The sequence below is a fragment of the Dendrobates tinctorius genome, unplaced genomic scaffold, assembly GCF_039654945.1.
Source record: "Dendrobates tinctorius isolate UK_male_01 unplaced genomic scaffold, ASM3965494v1 ptg000089l, whole genome shotgun sequence".
Lineage (NCBI taxonomy): Eukaryota > Metazoa > Chordata > Amphibia > Anura > Dendrobatidae > Dendrobates > Dendrobates tinctorius.
In genome coordinates, this window is record NW_027361757.1 from 8,754,347 (window position 1) to 8,769,100 (window position 14,754).

A 14,754-nucleotide genomic window follows, 5' to 3' on the forward strand; every position below is an offset into this window, starting at 1 on the left:
GGTCTTTTCTTCAGACCGGCAAAAATCTAAAAAATCATGTTAGCTGTCAAATTTTTTTTTAAAAAAGACCTAGTAGAGTAAAAGAAATAAAATAATTTCAGTACTACATGCATGAACTAGCATATGTGCGATCAACATGCATTAATCTGGGAATGTCATTGTGCTAAAATGCAGACTAGCGGGTCTCGCCAACCACAGTCCACCCCATCAGCTGCATCTTCTGATTCTTTATCCTACCTTACCATGGCAAGTGTTGTCACACAGGCCGAAGAACCTCCACTTGTTTACCCCCTACAGTTGGGGTGATTGAGAGCCTGTTAGGCCTCTTTCACACATCAGTTTTTTGCCGTCAGGCGCGATCCGGCTTTTTTTTGTAAAACCGGATCCGGCGAAATGCAATGCCGGATCCAGTTTTTCCCCATTGACTTGCATTAGCGCCGGATGGCGCCGGATGGCATTGCGTTTCATCCGTTTTTTGCAGGATCCGGCTACTTGTCTCATTCCGGCGTCTGGAAAAAACGGCTACTGTAACGTTTTTTGTCTCCGGCGAAAAAGCCGGAAGCGCCGGATCCGACGCTTCCGTCTTTTTGCTACAATGAAAGTCTATGGGCGCCGGAATGGGCCGGATTCAGAAAAAGACGGATCCAGCCACCGGATCCGTTTTTTTAAGTCTGCGCATGCTCAGATCCAATTGGCCAGCCCCCAGGAAACAGATATAACCTGCTAGACGGATCCAGCAGAAAAACGGATCCGTTTCTACAGTTCTCCAAAATTTATGCCGGATCCGTTTTTTCTAAAAATAGCCGGATCCTGCCTGACGGCAAAAAACTGATGTGTGAAAGTAGCCTTAGCTGATACAGAATTGGACATGCCTGCTGTTTTTGACTCTTACATACCAAGCACACTCCATCTTTCTCAATCCACCCTAACATCCCTGCCTGCACCTCTCTCACAGTCCAGCAGCGTGTCATGTTCACCCTACTCAACCCTCGTTTGTGCAGTTGTATGCACCTAAAATATTCTTTACTCCTACACATGGCAAACTTAACAGCTTGAATTTCACCATTTTCAATCTACTAATAATAATAACTAGAGTTGAGCGAAACGGGTCGGTCAAATTCATAAGTCGCTGACTTTCGCTAAAGTCGGGTTTTCACCGATCGAAACCCGACCACAGCGTGAGGTCGGCCATGAGGTCACCAATCCACGCGCCAATGTCACGTTTCCCATAATGCTTCCAGTGCCTTTTCTCAGCCAATCATCATCTCAATAGGGAGAGCGTTAGGCAACAAAGAAAAAAAAATCTGTGTTTCTTCTGATAGCAATTTCAACTGTACAGTTAGTGTGTAGTGACAGGGGAGGATTTTTGTGTGTGCAGCAGCGCTGATGGTTTTTAGGCTGCCTTATAAGGCTACCTGATAGCTGCATTGCTGTGTGCATACTGCTGTGCAGACTGCTTTTTTCAAAGCAAAAAAATGTTATTCTGATTTTCTGCAGTTACAGAGCATTCATTTTTTCACACACCATATAGAGGTGTACGCTCCTCACACACTACCGTGTACCGGCTGGTATCACGGACATATGCATGCTATCTGTGTGTGACTCCGTAAAAAAATAGATGGAGATTTTAAATTTTCCATACATACACCATATAGAGCTGTCCGCTTCTCAAACAGTATCGTATATCTGCTGTTTGTATTGCGGTCAAATCTATACAGAGACAGAGTGTGTGTGTGTGTGAGACTCTGTAAATACATATACGGACATTTCAATTTTTGAATACACCATATAGAGCTGTCCGCTTGTCAAACAGCATCATATATCTGCTGTTGGATGACGGTCAAATCTATACAGAGACAGCGTGTGTGTGTGACTCCGTAAAAAAATAGACGGAGATTTAAAATTTTCCATACATACACCATATAGAGCTGTCCACTTGTCAAATAGTATCGTATATCTGCAGTTCGATTACGGTCAAATCTATACAGAGACAGCGTGTGTGTGTGTGACTCCGGAAAAATTTAGAGATTTAAAAATTTCCATACATACACCATATAGAGCTGTACGCTCCTCACACACTACCGTGTACCGGCTGGTAGCACGTATTTGTCCGTGATATCTGTGTGTGACTCCATAAAAAGATAGACAGAGATTTTCATTTTTCCATACATACACCATATAGAGCTGTCCGCTTCTGATACATGACCGTATACCTGCTGTTTAAATTACGGTAAAATCCATACTGAGACAGCGTCTGTGTGTGACTACGGAAAAAAATAGACGTAGATTTTCATTTTTCCATACATACAAAGTATAGAGCTGTACTCTCCTCACACACCACCGTGTACTGGCTGGTATCACGGACAAATACATGCTATCTGTGTTTGACTCCGTAAAAAAATAGACGGAGATTTAAAATTTAAAATTTTCCATACATACACCATATACAGCTGTCCACTTCTCAAACAGTATCGTATATCTGCTGTTTGGATTATGGTCCAATCTATACAGAGACAGAGGAAATTGCCCCAAAGAATCAACACGGAGGACCATGGACAACAAACAACCTATATAAGAAAACAGGCCCTCCAAGAGGTTTTATACTTTAAAAATAGATTTTTATTGGACAATGTCATTACACAAGTTAAAGAGTGGATGATGACATACAGAAAAAAATAAATGCAAAACTTTGTGCGGAGAGGAAAAGATTTTTTGCCCTATATGTGCTGATAGATATCAAAATCCAAAAGAATTTTTTGCCAATAAGTATATAATAATGCAAATACAGACATTTGAGGTCTAAAAATTACAAATCATAGCTAAGGGCACAAAACCAATCCAAGAGGACACCTGGCCAAGGTTCAATATCTATGCAGATTTTCAAAATAAAGATTGCACCAGTCGTTATTCATAAATATAGCACACAGCCTATAAGTCCCTTTTTTTGGAAAAACCATGGTCTAACATGCTTGGAACAAATAAATAATGCTAAGTGCTATACGAAAAGTAAAGTAGAGGTGCAAATATTTACCAGATGTCCAGAGGCCGCCACAAAGTACCCCATGACGCGCGTTTTGAATTTCTTCCTCAGAAGGGGTCTATACAGAGACAGCGCGTGTGTGAGTCCGTAAATACATAGATGGACAATTCCATTTTTGCATACACCGTATAGAGCTGTTCGCTTCTCTAACAGTATTGTATATCTGCTGTTGACTACGTCAAAAAATAGACGGAGATTTAAAATTTTCCATACATACATCGTATAGAGCTGTCCACTTCTCTAACGGTATCATATATCTGCTGTTTGTCTTACGGTCAAATTTATACAGAGACAGCGTGTGTGTGTGACTCCTTAAAAAAATAGACAGAGATTTAAAAATTTCCATATATACACCGTATAGAGCTGTACACTTCTCACACACTACCATGTACCGGCTGGTATCACAGACAAATACATGCTATCTGGGTGTGACTCCGTAAAAAAATAGATGGAGATATTCATTTTTCCATACATACATATAGAGCTGTCCGCTTCTGATACAGTACCGTATATCTGCTGGTTGGATTACGGTCAAAAACATACTGGGAGAGCGTCTGTGACTAAGGAAATATATACAGAGATTTAAATTTTTACCTACACCATATACAGCTGTTCGCTCCTCATACAGCACCATATATCTGCTGGTATTTTTGTTACATTTTCACAAACATGAGGAAGTATGGTGGAAGAGGCTGCGAATGTGGGCGGGGGGGCAGCTGGTACTGACAGTGATGGTGGAGCATCTGCTGGTTATGCCAAAAGCACAATAGCAGCTAAGGCAGGAGGTGATGAGCCTGCATCATCGTCTGGCACAAGAAGGCCTGTAAGGTTCCATTTTCTGGGAGTAGGAGAACCGCTTTTAAAGCCAGAGCATCAGGAACAGGTTTTGGCTTACATTGCCGAAACAGCCACCAGCTCTATTGCCTCCTCTTCTGAACTTTCAAAACCTGCAAACACTGAGTCGTCCGTGCAGGGTTCTGGTCAGGAAAAACACCTTTCCTTGTGTCCTTCACCCCCACCAAAACTGAAGGATGTGGCAGCCCACACTTCAGATTACTCCATGGAGCTCTTTTCACATACCATGCCTGGGTTATCCAGTCAAATCCTGAATTCCCCAGTCCAAGATGAATCTGACATGGAGTGCACTGATGCACAGCCACTGCTAGATGATTCTGCTGGTACATTGACCCACAGCACTACATTGCCCTCGCAGTCTACTGAGCCAGAATCTGACCCTGATGAAACTCAGGTGCCCCTTCCCGCATACTATACCACCTTACACGGTGACACAGAGGACGGTCCAGATGAAATTGAAGAGGAGGTGATGGATGACCCAGTTGTTGACCCGGATTGGCATCCATTGGGGGAAGAGGGTGCCACTGGAAATAGCTCAGATAAGGAGAAGGATCCGCAGCAGGCATCGACATCGCAGCAGCGGTTATCTGGCAGGCCCGTAGCTGTCCAAAAACCTGGAACAAAAACCAAAAGAGTTGCAGGACAGCTTGGCCAGATGGTCAAATTAGCACAGCGTGCAAGCCCTGAAAATTTATACCATAGTAGGAAGAGTGCAGTGTGGCACTTCTTTGTCCAAAATCCTAATGATGAGGCAAAGGTTATCTGTAACAAGTGCGGAAGGACAAGAAAGTACTCATCCTCTCATCCGCGTACACTGGCTTTGAACATCTACATTGCCAAACTGATCTAATTAGAGATGATGCCCTTCCGTTTGGTTGAAAGAAAAGCTTTCCGAGAGCTCATGGCCTACGCTGTCCCACGCTATGACCTACCCAGTCAGCACTTCTTTTCTCGAAAAGCTGTCCCTTCCCTCCACCTGCATGTGAAAGACCGCATTGTCCATGCACTCAAACAATCAGTGAGTGGAAAGGTGCACCTCACAACAGATGCATGGTCCAGTAGGCATGGCCAGGGCGATTACGTGTCCATCACTGCGCACTGGGTTAATGTGGTGGATGCAGGCTCCACAGGGGGCAGTGGCAGTGGAACAGTGCTGCCTAGCCCACGGTATAGGAAACAGTTGGCTGTAGGCGTTCGACCCCCCTCCTCCTCCTCCAGAAACGAAAGCTCGTCCACAGAGCGCAGTCGCACGAGCACTCCATCTGCAGCTGCCAGTGTTGCACATGAGGTGTCCCACTATCGAACAGCTAGTGGTAAGCGTCAGCAGGCTGTTTTAAAGATGATGTCTTTGGGCAACAACAGACACACCACGGAGGTACTGGCTGACTACTTGCAGCGACAAACTGAGTCATGGCTGGGCAGTCTACATCTTGAGCCAGGCAAGGTACTCAGTGATAACGGCCAGAATTTTGAGGCAGCCATAACCCTTGCAAAACTCACACACATACCTTGCCTGGCTCACACTTTGAACCTGGTAGTGCAGTGCTTTCTAAATAATTATCCGGAGTTAACAGCCCTGCTCTATAAGGTGCGAAGACTGTGCTCGCACATCCGTCGCTCGCCCGTACACTCCAATCGTATTAAGAAGCTGCAGCGATTGCTCCACATCCCCAAACACCGCCTAATCATAGACGTTGCAACAAGGTGGAACTCCACCCTGCACATGGTTGAGAGGCTGTGCGAACAGAGGCTGGCTGTAATGCATTTGTGGGAGGAAACACGGGCAGGCAGTTTGAGGGTAGACATGGAGTTGTCGGGTGTGCAGTGGTCAAAGCTGAAAGACCTCTGTAAAGTCCTTCAGTGTTTTGAGGAATGCACTCGGCTGGTAAGCGCAGACGACGCCATCATAAGCATGTGCATCCCACTTCTGCGTCTGCTCAGGCAAGTTTGATGCACATTAAGGATTTGGCATCTGCAGCGGAGGAGGAACAGGAGGAGGAGGGAAGCCTTGATGACAGTCAGCCATTGTCTGGTCAGGGAACTGTCCTGATGAGGTGGAGGAAGAGGAGGAGGAGGATGAGGGGGATGATTATTTTGGGGAGGAGGATGCTTCTCAGGGGGCAAGAGAAAATGTTGGCGTGGCAAGGTCAGGTACAGGGTTTGTGCGTGACTGGAGGGATGTGGATTTGCCAGAAAGTGATCCTCCACCCACCACTGCCAGGGCATCATTGACACCTGGAACATTGGCCCACATGTGTGATTATGCCTTGCGGATCCTAAAAAGGTACCCCCGCATTGCAAAAATGATGTAGGATGACGACTACTGGTTGGCCAGCATCCTCGATCCATGCTATAAAGGCAAATTACACAACATCATGCCACAGGAGAACCTAGAGATAATACTGGCTAGCAAACAAGCAAAATGGAAGAGGTGTTCATTGTGCACACAGCCGAAGTGGCGTTGGAGACAGGGGTTTCATGACCATGTTGTGGACTGATTTCTCAAGTACCGCTCACACGACTGGTAATACTGCATCGATTGCAAGTGACTGGAGACAGCAGTTGTCAACTATGGTTACAAGCTACTTCTCCTCCCATATCGATGTTCTCCCTCACAGGTCATTCCCCTTTGACTATTGGGCCTGTAAACTGGACACCTGGCCTGAATTGGCACAATATGCCTTACAGCAGCTTGCTTGCCCTGCTGCTAGTGTGCTATCTGAGTCTTCAGTGCTGCTAGATCAATTCTGACAGAAAAAAGGACCCATCTGCCAACCCAAAATGTTGATGATCTAACCTTCATTAAAATGAACCATGCATGGGTTTCAAAGGACTTTGTCCCACCTTCCCCTGATGACACATAGGTTGCCAGAAATTTGGCTCGCTTTTGTCCTCCTCTTCCTCGGATTTGTCCAATTCCTCCATTTTCAGCTGCTGAATGTACAGTCTACACATCAACATATGCCATTTTTTAAACCTCCCTAACTGGGCTGCCCCCCCAAGGGCTAGGGTCACCACCTGACACACACGGGCAAGTGCCGTTGCTCTGAACAGGTGGGTGGGCCCACTCTTGGGCAACGGCCCTGGCACAGGGCCCCTCATAGTAGAATACAGTGTCTCTGACGGTGGGGGGGCCCACTCGCCATCAGACACACCGGCGTACTATGAGGGGCCCTGTGCCAGTACTGTCGACCAAGAGTGGGCCCCCTCTGCTTGCTCATGGCCACAGCACTTGCAAGTTGCAATACTTACCTCTCCCTGCTCCACCGCTGTGTAGTCTGGGCAGTTAAATCCTTCACAGGGATGGCCACTACAAATTTGGTGAACTGATCAATGATGGTTAAGATGTAGCTATGGCCTGTCCTGCTGGCCTCTACCTTCAGATTATTATTATTATTATTTATTATTATAGCACCATTTATTCCATGGCGTTTTACATGTGAGGAGGGGTATACATAATACATACAAGTACAGTAATCTTAAACAATACAAGTCACGACTGGTACAGGATGAGAGAGGATCCTGCCCGCGAGGGCTCACAATCTACAACGGGATGGGTGAGGATACAGTAGGCGAGGGTAGAGCTGGTCGTGCAGCGGTTTGGTGGATCGGTGGTTACTGCAAGTTGTAGGCTTGTCGGAAGAGGTAGGTCTTCAAGTTCTTTTTGAAGGTTTCCATGGTAGGCGAGAGTCTGATATGTTGTGGTAGAGAGTTCCAGAGTAGAGGGGATGCGTGGGAGAAATCTTGTATACGATTGTGGGAAGAGGAGATAAGAGGGGCGAACAGAAGGAGATCTTGTGAGGATAGGAGGTTTCGTGCAGGTAAGTACCGGGAGACTAGGTCACAGATGTACGGAGGACTCAGGTTGTGGATGGCTTTGTATGTCATGGTTAGGGTTCAGATGATCAATGGCTACCATTTGTAATGGACGTCAACTCACAATTGGATGCAGTGGTGCTTTATGATCAGCTTTCACAGTTTTCCTAGTCACAGTTGTGTGACATTCCAGCCACCATTTTTCAATGTCTCCTCTCATGCCAATCCAATAGAATCGCCTACGGCCTGTGGCTTCTGTCTTTTGCACTCCAAAGTAACCAGACACATCATGATAGGCAGTGAGGACCATGTCTACATCTCTCACTGTGATCACAATTTGATCGAGACGAGTAACGGTGATGGGATCCACGCTACTGCGATACAGCAATCCTTTCTTCACAAATAACCGTTTTCGCTGTCTCCACAGACAAAGTAATTGAGGGTCAGCATCGCCTCTGCGAAATCTATCGGGAGGTTTTCCCGTGATTAGTAATTCCCAAATTTCTGTAAACACTCGACTTTCTGTCTGTACTTGTATCCATCTAGTTTCCAGTAGTGGAGAGTCTGGACTGGCTTACTGAGACTGATATATATACGAAGATTTAAAAGTACCCCAACAATGTATACTGGTGTACACTTCGAATACATTTCCTTTTTCTACTTTTTATATTCTGGTGTAATCCATACTGAGCCTGTGAGTGTCTGGGTCTAACTCTGGAATTATAGACGGAAATTTACAATTACCCCTAGACTGGATACACCTGGTATCTGCTGATACAGTACCTTTGTTCTAAATTTTTTATTATGATATAATCCATACTGAGTGAGCGTGTGTGGTTTCCTCCTATATATACGGAGATAAAAATGTTACCCTATACTATATACAGCTTCTATCTTGTTATACAGTACCTTTGTTCGACATTTAGTATTATGGTCAAATCCATACTGAGTGAGCGTCTGAGGGTGACTACGGGAATATCTATACAGAGATTTAAATTGCACCCTATAATATATATACTTGCTATCTTGTTATCCAGTACCTTTTTTTCAACATTTTGTATTATGGTCAAAACCAGACTGAGTGAGCGTCTGAGGGTGACTCCGGAAATATATACAGAGTTTTCAAATTTGCCCAACACTGTATACAGCTCTACGCTTCTGATACAGTACCCTTTTTTGCTATTTAGATTCTGGTGTAATCCATAATGAGCCTGTGAATGTCTGTCTGTTACTCCGGAAATATATTTGGAGATTTAAGATTACACCAACACTGTATACAGCTGTACGCTTGTGATACATTATCCATTTACAGCTATTTATATTCTTGTCTAATCCATACTGGGCCTGAGAGCGTTTGTGTCTGCCTCCTGAAATATATATGGAGATTCAGAATGTTAAACAATACTATATATACCTTGTATCTGGTGATACTGTACCCTTTTTCAACTTTTTATATTATTGTGTAATCCATACTGAGCCTGTGAGCGTCTGTGTATGACTCATGAAATATATATGGAGATTTACAATTATCCCTAGACTGTATAGAGCTGTACGCTTCTGATACAGTACCATATATCTGCTGGTATTTTGGGTACATTTTCACGAAAATTAGTAAGTATGGTGGAAGAGGCCGCGGACGTGGGCGTGGGGGGCCAGCTGGTACTGATGGTGGTGGTGGTGCATCTGCTGGTAGTGCCAAAAGCACAATAGCAGCTAAGGCAGGAGGTGTTAAGCCAGCGTCATGGTCTGGCTCCGAAAGGCCTGTAAGGCTCCCTTTTCTGGGAGTGTAGGTAAACTGCTTTTAAAGCCGGAGCATCAGGAACTGGTTTTGCCTTACATTGCTGAGACAGCCTCCAGCTCTATCGCCTCCTCTTCTGAAGTTTCAAAAAATGCAAGCACTGAGTCGTCAGTGCAGGCTTCTGGTCAGGAGCAACCCCTTTCCTTGGGTCCTTCACCCACACCAAAAGTAAAGGATGCGGCAGCCCACACTTCAGATTACTCCATGGAGTTCTTTTCACATACCATGCCTGGGTTCATTCTAAATGGGGCACATTATATATGGAGCATTATTTGGGCCCATAAGACACTGGAGTATCATCCATGAGGCCCATCATATACTGGAGCTTTCCAAATGGGGGACATCAGACACTGGAGCAACATTTACGGGGCCCATTATACACTGGAGCATTAGAAATGGGGCTTATTATATATGGAGCATTATTTGGGCTCATAAGACACTGGAGCATCATCCATGGGGCCCATTACATACTGGAGCATTCTAAATGGGGCAGATCAGACACTGGAGCAGCATCTATGGGGCCCATTATACACTGGAGCATTAGAAATGGGGCCCATTATATATGGAGCATTATTTGGGCCCATAACACACTGGAGCATCATCCATGGAGACTATCATATACTGTAGCATTATGTGGAGCTCATCATATAGTGGAGCTCATCATATACTGTATGGAACATTATATAAGACCAATTATTCTGTATGGAGAAATATATGGGGCTCATTATTCTGTATGGCGCACCATGTGGTGGCCATAATACTGTATGGAGTAATATACTGTCCGTTTTTTGAGCTATTGTAGAATTTAAAATAGATATCAGTCATGTCATGTAAGAAGTGAAGTATTTTTCATTGTACTATACCTATATTTCTGTGCCATATCGGAGCATCATGAATTGTGGTATGTGTTAAAGGGGCGCACTGACACTCTTTGGCCCGGGGCACACGAAAACCTGGAGCCAGCCCTCCCCCCCCACAACTTTAGCCAAATAACCCCCAGTTTTCAATGCGCAACTATTATTATAAAGTAAATTAAGGTTGACAAGCTTAAGTAATAAGAATTGATGTTGTTGGCATTGAAATGGGCACTGTAGGTGTGTTTACTGTCCTCCACTCCCTGCCGACTTTGCTTCCCCATTGACTTGCATTGGGTTTCGTGTTTCAGTAGGACCTCTGACTATTCCTTATAGTCGGCCGATTTCGTTCGACTCGACTTTTGAGAAAGTCGGGTTTCATGAAACCCGACTTGACCCTAAAAAAGGCAAAGTCGCTCATCTCTAATAATAACCTTTATTTATATATCACAAACACATTACGCATAGCTTTACAAGTCAGCAATTCATATAAAACAGTTAAACGTTACCACGTTTAATATAATCAAACAATACAAGCAAAAATAATGACGACCCTGCTCTTCATAGCTTACAATCTACAATGAGGTGGGGGTGACACCAATTATAGGTGCTTATTTACAATGATGGTACACTCATCTTGAGGAAATGGGGGGTAGATAAAGGCTGCATGAGCCTTTTGGGTACGGTTGAGTTTGGTGGTGAATTATGTTCAGAGAAGTAGAGAATAATATATAAAAAGGACTTTTATTAGGGAACGTGATAGGCAGCCCTAAACATATGTGTTTTTAGGGAGCACCTAAAAATGTCTAAGTTGTTATACTCCTAATTTCATGGGGGACAAAAGGTAAAAGGTGAGTCATTGAACTGAGCCGGACAAAGTCCATATCAAGGGTGTTACCGTCTTTTTGTGAAAGTTGTGAGAGGCCACGAGAATTGGCTAGAGATAGAAGCTGGGATGCAGTTGGGGAGGTGGAGCTGTTGAAGTCTCCCAGGATAAGGGTTGTCAATCCTGAGGACATGAAGTGTGGCTGCAACGCCAAGTGGTCAAGGAAGTGGGTGGGTGAGCCTGGGGGCCAGTATATGACTGCTACTCTGAGGGCGAGGGGATGGAACACCCTGATGGTGTGAACCTCAAAAAAAGAATGGTGTGCAATCGGCCTGCATTTATTTATTGGGTTAAAAACAGGGTTGTTGATGGCAGTGAGGAATGTAGGGTTATCGTGGAGTTAGCAGTGATCGTACAGTGGGATATATACATATTCCACGAGTTGTAATCTGGACGTGGATAAGCCGTATGCTCACTATTACTTTTCTGAGAACTAATTATTGTGAACAGCCTACGGCCTCCTCAGATAGTTCAGATAGTTCATCGCCCATTTGTGTCATTTTCTGGACGATAGGGGCCAGCTTAGAGCTATTTGCTACTAAGATCACAGCGCTTGTTTTCTGTGTGACTCATGGCCTGTGATCTCTGTGATTATTGCATGGCCACTTCAATCTGTTGGCCACAGAAATGCAGCCTTTCCATCTCAGGGATACAAATGGTTTCCAAAAGCTGATGGCTGTCGCAGTCCCCCCAATACCAGTTGCCCAGTCACTATTACTTCTCTAAGAAAGATGTGGGTGAGCTACAGCAACAAGTTTCAGACAACATCACCTGTTCCCTGAAAGATTCTATGTCAGCCAGGGTGCATTTCAACATTGACACCTGGATGAGCAAGCATGGACAAGAAAGTTACAGCTAGATGACTGGGCACTGGGTGACTCTAGTGGCTGTAGGGGCAGTCAGGGAAGGGGCTGCTTCACAAGTCTTACAATCCCCAAGGCTTGCAGGGCGCTTGGGGATGGAGAACTAAACCACTACACACCATACAATGGATAACTAAACTAATAGACAACAGGGGTTGGAGAACTAAACTACTAAACAGCTATGATTGCCAAACTAAACAAATTAACACCAGAAAATGGTGCTCAGATAGTGTGCTAGGAGCATACTATTAGCAACTAAATATAGATTTCTTGCTCTGCACAATCTCTGCACACCGCTGAATGCCAGAGGCACAAAATTAGAAGGTGAAATATGGTGTGATTAATCACGTTACTCGCAGCAGAAAGAATTGTTTCAGTGTAAATGGGGCCTGATGACAAAGAAGATCCGTCCCGCCTATTAACTAGTTAAATCCCACTGTGAAACGCTGACAGTGGGCATTTAACTACAGTAGAGCTTCCGGCGCGCGACCGGAAATGAGCGCATTGCCGACCCCCGTCACGTGATCGGGGGTCAGCGACACATTGCCATGACAACAAGAGGTCTCCTTGAGACCTCTATGGTTGTTGATGGCAGATTGCTATGAGCGCCACCCTGTGGTCGGCGCTCATAGCAATGTTATAATTCTACTACATAGAGGTGATTTATGCATCAGCTCTATGTAGCAGAGGCAATCGTGCTATGGCAGCTTCTAGCCTCCTATGGAGGCTATTGAAGCATTCCAAAAGTAAAATAAAGTGTTTAAAATTTTAGAAAAATACAAAAAGCAAAGTTTAAATCACCACCCTTTCGCCCCAATCAAAATAAATAATAAAAAAAAAAATCAAACCTACACATATTTGGTATCGCCGCGTTTAGAATCGCCCGATCTATCAATTGAAAAAAGCATTAACCTGATCACTAAACGGCGTAAAGAAAAGAAAAATCAAGACACCATTTTTTTGGTCACCGCAACATTGCATTAAAATGCAATAACGGGCAACCAAAAGTACGTATCTGCATAAAAGTGGTATCATTAAAAACATCAGCTCGGCACGCAAAAATAAGTACTCACCCGACCCAAGATCACGAAAAATGGAGACACTACGGGTATCGGAATATGACCCTTTTTTTTTTTTTTTTTTTTTTTTTTTAGCAAACTTTGGAATTTTTTTCACCACTTAGATAAAACAGAACCTAGACATGTTTGGTGTCTATGAACTTATAATGACCTGGAGAGTGGCAGGTCAATTTTAGCATTTAGCAAGCCTAACAAAAAAGCCAAACAAAAAACAAGTGTGGGATTGCAGTTTTTTTGTAATTTCACCACACTTGGAATTTTTTTCCTGTTTTTGAGTACACGACAAGCTAAAACCAATGGTGTCATTCAAAAGTACAACTCGTCCCTCAGAAAACAAGCCCTCACATGGCCATATTGACAGAAAAATAAAAAAGTTATGGCTCTGGGAAGAAGGGGAGCAAAAAACGAAAACCGAAAAAAGTTCCGGTAATTAAGGGGTTAAAAGTTACGTTATGACGTGTATGACGTTAGTAACAGAAGAATTTTTTGGGGCCTGTCATTAAGGCCTGTATAAGAATGAAATTGTTTGGAGCATCCACTCAAAGTCACATGTCCCCTACTGTATGTGTCATGTCTTATGATTTAGAATCATACAGACAGTACTGCATTTAATTATATTGTTGTTTTTCATTGCTGTGTATAGATCTGTCCCTTTTAGAGGTTGTCTCCTCCCCCCTCGCATGTGACTCTCATTTCGGTAACCCCTCCCTTCTTCTCCATCTTGGAGACACATGTTTTATACGGCTTTGTACAAGGAAAGTCTCTTTTTACCTCCTGTAACTGTGCATTATGCAAGGATTCAGCTGAGAATAAACCCTCTACTGGACTCTTCAAACGTGCTCTTTTCCAGTCGAGTTTAAGCTACCTGCGGACATCACTAAACGTGAGTAATGGTAAACAGACACCATGGGATGGCAGTCTGAGTGCCCAACGCTTACAGTTTGGCCATGAGGCAGAATAGTATGACATTAGTAACAGAAGAATGTACAACAGCATCAATAACAGGGCGGCTATGGGAAGTACAAGATCCAGGATCCAGCCTATTACTCATCTACCCAACACCAATTACCAGAGAGTGTTTGATGCACGTCACAAGTTAGGTATAAAAGTTGCCCATGAGAAATTGGATGCCAAAAAAGCACATAATCTAGAAGATATGCTCAAAACAATTTCAAACTCAGATCTCGGCTGCTGTATCATGTTTGTAAAAAAAATAAAATAAATTAATTTTAATGTGCAACAGCTCTGCACACAGAACAATTTCAACACCACTAAATGAAAAGGCTGGATAAAGTGGGCTGTATCACATTTATCAACAGAAAAAATAAATATTTTAATGTGCTTGAGGTCTGCAGACAGCTTCATATCACCGTCACAAAATGACAATGAGGGACATGACAGGCTGTATCACATTCAGCAACAGAAAAAATTAGAACTTTTTTTAATGTACGCTAGGTATGGAGACGGGTTCATATCACCGCCACAACATGACAATGTGGGATACGGCGGGCTGTATCACGTTTAGCAACAGAAAAAATTAGAACTTTTTTCTAATGTGCGTTA

General features: G+C 43.9%; 1 protein-coding gene across 2 annotated transcripts in view; it reads left to right on the forward strand.

The window, feature by feature from the left end:
• Positions 1-14,754, forward strand: part of NPFFR1 (neuropeptide FF receptor 1) — a 623,293-nt gene that overhangs the window by 596,383 nt on the left and 12,156 nt on the right. The window contains exon 1 of one of the 2 annotated variants that reach the window (XR_012234176.1): positions 13,346-14,074. The exons of the other annotated variant lie outside the window; for it this stretch is intronic. The gene's annotated coding sequence lies outside the window, so the exon portion shown is untranslated. Of the gene's footprint in view, positions 1-13,345; positions 14,075-14,754 lie in introns of those variants that run through there. 2 annotated transcript variants of the gene reach the window in all.